Here is a 6,338-nt window from a genome sequence, read left to right on the forward strand (position 1 = left end):
TAGAGTAAATTAAGTGTGGGTGTGGGTGTGTGTGTGTGTGTGTGTGTGTGTGTGTGTGTGTGTGTATGTGTGAGGGCTCAGAAAGGTCAGCTGACTCAGGATCAGGATTTATAAGGTCATTTGTCAGTATCATTTATATTCTACTCAATAGCTGGAACTGCTTAGAAACCCAAGAGGCTTGCAAAGCATCCACACACACACACACACACACACACACACACACACACACACACACACACACACACACACACACACACACACACACACACTTTTATTAGATGTGAAAATAAGAAAGCTTTTCATCTGACTGTTATGTATCTCTGGCACCGGAGACTCCTTCCATATGTGTTACATAAACATCTCCTTACAGGAAGGGCTGAAGTTCAGCTGTAGGATTCAGAGGTGGCAGAAGTCCACACATCCTTCACTCAGTAGACGTGCAGATACTGATGTTTTAAAAGACTCTGGTGAAAATTGAAGTTCTGTCTGCACTTTTTTACTCAAGTTAAAGTAAAGAAGTTTGGGACCTGTTTTAGTGTCACACTGGAACTGAACCTCACATATTGATGTTTTATGCAAATGTATGTTTATTATTAGTGAAACCAAACTCAACATAGAGCATGAAGACTAAATATCCTTGTAAATGTTTTAAAGTAATTATGGTCTTTTAAATGATGTAAATCATCAGGACACCAGACAGAACTTTTGCTGTTTCCACACGGACGGTTAATGAGGTGATACCGGAGAAACGGTACCTCGTCTGACTTTCATACGGATTACAGGATCAGAATATTTATTTTAAATGTGAATTGGTTTATTTTTAAAAGTAGAAAATGTCTGAGTTTTATATTCATATATTTATTAAGGCTGTGAGGTAAATATTCACTGAGATTCAGGTTGATTTATTTATGTGTCTGTGAAGAGAGATGACAGACGGCACAGAGCGCCCCCTGTCTGTTTCCTTTATTTTACAAAAGCACAGGGTTTTGTTGTAATTATGAGTTTATTGAAATAAAAGAAGATCCTTTACAGATTCAAATGATTTATTGATCTTATCTGTACGATCAAAAAAGTAGAGTAATTTAAGGTCTTTTCTGCATTATGAGGGAAAAATGGCACAAAACGTGCCGGTGCGTCTGTCGACCCCCAGAGGGTAAATTGTCAGATGTGTGTATCATGGCGGATTTTGGTGCTGATTTGAGACTTGGCACATCAATAAAACAAATGTTTACTGATTACAATTTTTATTCGGTGGAGTAAATTTTTTTTCATATCTAATTAAGGAAAGGAAGTCATGAATAAACGAGTGCTGCATTAATTCAATTCATTTTTATTTGTATTGCACTTTTAACAATGAACATTATCTGTGTAAAGCTGCTTTGAGACAATGTGGCATTAAAGGTTTTAATTTCATCTCTTTTATATTTTTTTATTTATATTTAATAAATTTAGTGCCATTTAAATGAATTTGCGTTGTTTTATTAATGCTTTAATTTTTACAGCCCTAATCTTCTTATTTTAGCTTCTCTCATTAGGAGTCTCCACAGCGGATCATCCGTCTCCATACCCCCCTGTCCTCTACATCTGCCTCTTTCACACCAACTACCTGCATGTCTTCCTTCACCACATCCATAAACCTCCTCCACCATCTCAATCTCGCCTCCCTCACCTTGTCTCCAAAACCTCCTACATGTGCTGTCCCTTTAATAAACTCATTTCTAATCCTGTCCACTGTCGTCTCTCACAACGAGCATCTCAACATCTTCAGCTCTGCTACCTCCAGCTCCACCTCCTGTCTTTTACTTAATGCCACTGTCTCTAATCCATACAACATCTCAGGTCTCACCACAGTCCTATAAACTTTCCCTTTCACTCTCACAGATACTCTTCTATCACAAATCACTCCTGCTATCACTCTTCTCCACCCACTCCACCCTGCCTGCACTCTTTTCTTCACTTCTCTAACACACTCTCCATTATTTTACACTGTTGACCCCAGGTACCTAAACTCCTCCACCTTCTCCACCTCTTCTCCCTGCAACCGCACCCCTCCACTGCCCTCCCTCTCATTCACACACATGTACTCTGTCTTACTCCTACTGACTTTCATTCCTCTTCTCTCCAGCATGTACCTCCACCTCTCCAGGATCTTCTCCACCTGCTCACTACTCTCACCACAAATCACAATATCATCCATAAACATCATAGTTCAATTCAATTCATGTTTATTTGTATTGCGCATTTAACAATGCCCATTGTCTTAAAGCAGCTTTACACAGATTATGTGGTGATTAAACGTAAATATGTTCTTTGTAAGTATGTTTGTCCCTGATGAGCAACTGTGGCAAGGAAAAACTCCCCGAGATGGCATAAGGAAGAAACCTTGAGAGGAACCAGACTCAAGAGGGAACCTCATCCTCATCTGGGTTGCACCGAATGTCCATTTGAAGCAGATATACAATGTTGCGGGGTTCAGTGATGACGAACAGAAGCAAACTGTAGTCCTGAGTCAGTGCAGCAGACCACCGACACCAACTACAGTCCAATCCATCCTTAAAGCACCCGTTCTACTCCGGAATTACATGGAACCACCCAAGGTGTTGATGAGAGACCGTCCCAAGCTGCACAGAAGTGTGAAGATCCACGGAGGGGAGAGGGGCAGGAACAGTGGTCACTGGAGCCTCAGGAGCATGTTTAACTCGACAGAGAGAGAGAGAGAGAGAGAGAGAGAAAGAGAGAGAGAGAGAGAGAGAGAGAGAGAGAGAGAGATGGGAAGAGAAGGATATGGATTATTAAGTGTCCCTATTGGTGTATGAAAGGTTTATGTCACTGTGCAGTTTGGACTCCGGCAAGACTCGCTATGGCAGCATAACTAAAAGGGAGAATCAGAAGGAAACACAGACATGAGGGATCTCTGGGATAAGAGACGACCCACCACACCACCATCAACAAACCTGAGTGAACACGTGAATGTGAGGGGACGACAGCATACAAATATACCAGTTCACCAAACACTCTATATCCATGATCCCTCCAGATCTGAGCCTTTACCTGAGAAAAAATCTACTGATTAAAGGCTTGACTGAATAAATAAGTTTTCAACCTCGACTTGAACACTGAGACTGTGTCTGAGTCCCGAACACTGATTGGAAGGTTGTTCCATAACTGTGGGGTTTATAAGAGAAAGATCTGCCCCCTGCTGTAGTCTTCATTATTTGAGGAACCAACAGATAGCCAGCACCTTAGTAGGCGTGGAGGATCATACTGGTACAGAAGTTCACTCAGATACTGCGGCGTGAGAGCGTTAAGTGCTTTATACGTCAGTAGTAGTATTTTATAATCAGTGTGAGATGTAACTGGGAGCAGTGTAGATGATTAAAACAGGGCTGATGTGATCATATGTTCTAGATCTAGTGAGGACTCTTGCTGCTGCATTCTGAACTAACTGAAGCTTATTTCTGCACTTACTCCAACACCCAGACAGTAAAGCGTTACAGTAGTCTAATCTAGATGTTACAAAAGCATCAACTAGTTTTTCTGCATCCTGTAATGACATCATATTTCTAATTTTAGCAATATTTCTAAGGTGAAAGAAGGAGATCCTGGTGATATTATTCATGTGAGACTTAAAGGAAAGACTCGGGTCAATAATCACACCGAGGTCTTTGACTGCTGTACACACTGAAACAGAAACACCATCCAGAGATGCTACGTAATCGGAAAGTTTACTTCTAGCTGCATGTGGTCCTAGTAAAAGTACTTCCGTCTTATCTGAGTTGAGCAGAAGAAAGTTATTAAGCATCCACTGTCTAATGTCCTTTACACACTCCTCAACATTGTTAAGCTGATCTCTCTCATCTGGCTTTGCTGAAATATACAGCTGTGTATCATCAGCATAGCAATGGAAGCGAATCCCATGTTTATGAATGATTTCACCAAGAGGCAGCAGATATAAAGAGAAAAGCAGTGGGCCTAAGACAGATCCTTGGGGAACACCAAACTTTACCTCATAGAGTCCATGGAGACTCCTGTCTGACCTCGTCCTTCAACCTGTCCATCACCACTGCAAACAGGAAAGGGCTCAGGGCCGATCCTTGATGCAGTCCAACATCCACCTTGAACCAGTCTGTCGTTCCTACTGCACACTTCACTGCTGTCACACTGTCCTCATACATGTCCTGCACCACCCTCACATACTTCTGACACACCAGACTTCCTCATACAATACCACAACTCCTCTCTCCACCCTGTCGTACGCTTTCTCTAAATCCATAAATACACAATGCAACTCCTTCTGACCTTCTCTATACTTCTCTATCAACAGCCCCAATATATATATTAATACAAACTGAATTTCAAATGTTGTTCTCTAATGAATGTATTCAGACTGAAGATCCTCCATATACAACACAAGCAGAGTAAAGATGATGATGATCAGGTGATCAGGAATGTCTCTGTTCTCATCACTGACTCCCTCTGTCTCATCCATGTTAACCCCAGACTTCATACTGCCTTCTGCCTGCTCATTGTGAACTTCAGAATGTAGTCTACGTCTGTGGTGTGTGAGAGACAGGAGATGATCCACCAGTGGACATAAAACAGGTTGATGTGCTGAAAACAGCGTAATGAGAAGATAAAATATTGACATTTCACCAAATAGTTCAAAACTAAAGTAACAAATCTGTTTTGAAAATGTAAGCAGTAAAAAGTACAGATATTTGTGTGAAAATGTAATGAGTGAAAGTAAAAAGTCTAAAAAATAAATAGTGAAGTTAAAAACTGATAAACAGCTCTGTTTAAATCAAATTCTAGTGGATTTTCTTAGAAAAATTATAGAATTTACATTTTAATATCTACAATGATGAATTTAATTCAGTTTATCAGTGTAATGATTTTATTAATGGACATTGTCTCAACACAGATTTACACAGATAAAGAGGTTATAAAAGAATGTAGAAGTTTGTTCCGTATAATTTTAAGTTTATGTCAGTGGTGACTTAATGAGAAACGTTGAGAGGAACCAGACTCAAAAAAGGAACCCCTCCTCATCCTCATCACCGAATATCTAATCATTACAGTTCCATCAGCATCGAAAATCAGCACATGAACCCATCACACTGGACCACTTTAAACCTGGACTACAGTCAGTATCTCCATCATTTATACTCATCTCCTCCTGTCTAATTCTTGTTTATATATAGTATTTTTTAAACTTTATTCTATTTACATGTTGGACAGTCGTGAAAAGCATTTCACTACATGCTGTAATCTGTATAAATGTATATGTGAGAAATAGCATTTGATTTGATTTGAAGTGTTGAGGTTATAAAGTGTTCAGAACTGTTCGTGCAGACTGAAGGTCCTGAGCTCACTGTAGCAGACTGTTGATATTAATTCCAGTCCAAATCCTTCCTCAAAGTTCTTGAGCTGCTCATGGATTTTTTAGGCTGTTGATGTGGAACCAACCTCACAAAGAGTGTCTCCAATCCAGAGGTACGACGTCGGGACGAATCGGGCAGATCAGAAGTGGAAAAAGAGACAGGACCACTATTCCACAAGGATCATATTATAACACTCAAACACTCATTAAATGTACAGGTGATGTTCATGCATAAATATATAATGAATGAGTTCCAGGCCCAGTGCTTGATAGGGGAATTGGGAGCTCAGTAATTAAGGTTCTGGGTTACTGTTTGGAAGGTTGGGGGTTCAAGCCCTGGTACTGCCAAGCTGTCACTCTAGGGGCCCTTGAGCAAGGCTCTTAACCCTTTGTACTCCAGGGGTGCTGTATCATGGCTGACCCCAGCCTTCTAACATCAGATATGCAAAGGAAGAATTACATTGTGCTGTAATGTGCATGTGACAAAAAAAAAAAAAAAAAAATACACATTATCTTGCTAAGAGTTAGCCTTGCTTTAACCTGATCATCAGAACCGTTTATGAGGAGTTTCACATTACATGGCAGCTGTAATTGATGGACAGAACATTGTTAAGTAGTGCATGCTGAAGAAAGAGTTAGAAATGATCTATTTAACGGTGAGTACAGGAGCAACGCAAGGTCAATATCAGTAATGAGTTTGAGGCTGCGTGAACTACAGCTGACCTGAGATCATCTGCCTATAACGCGTCCAGTTGTGACACGTCTGTCTGCGGCGATGAGGCATCCGAGTTCTCGGCCCTCCCTGGAGCAGGGAAAAGCCCCAAATCTGCTTCATATGACTGAGATCAAACCGGAAAGAATGATCCAGAAAGAACATTCTAAAATGCTTAAAGTATAATAAAGTAAAATAAAGTAATAATAAAGTTTACTATGTATTACTCTGTAGTTTGGTCTTTTT

This window comes from Silurus aristotelis, assembly GCF_946808225.1.
Source record: "Silurus aristotelis genome assembly, chromosome: 3".
NCBI classification, from domain to species: domain Eukaryota; kingdom Metazoa; phylum Chordata; class Actinopteri; order Siluriformes; family Siluridae; genus Silurus; species Silurus aristotelis.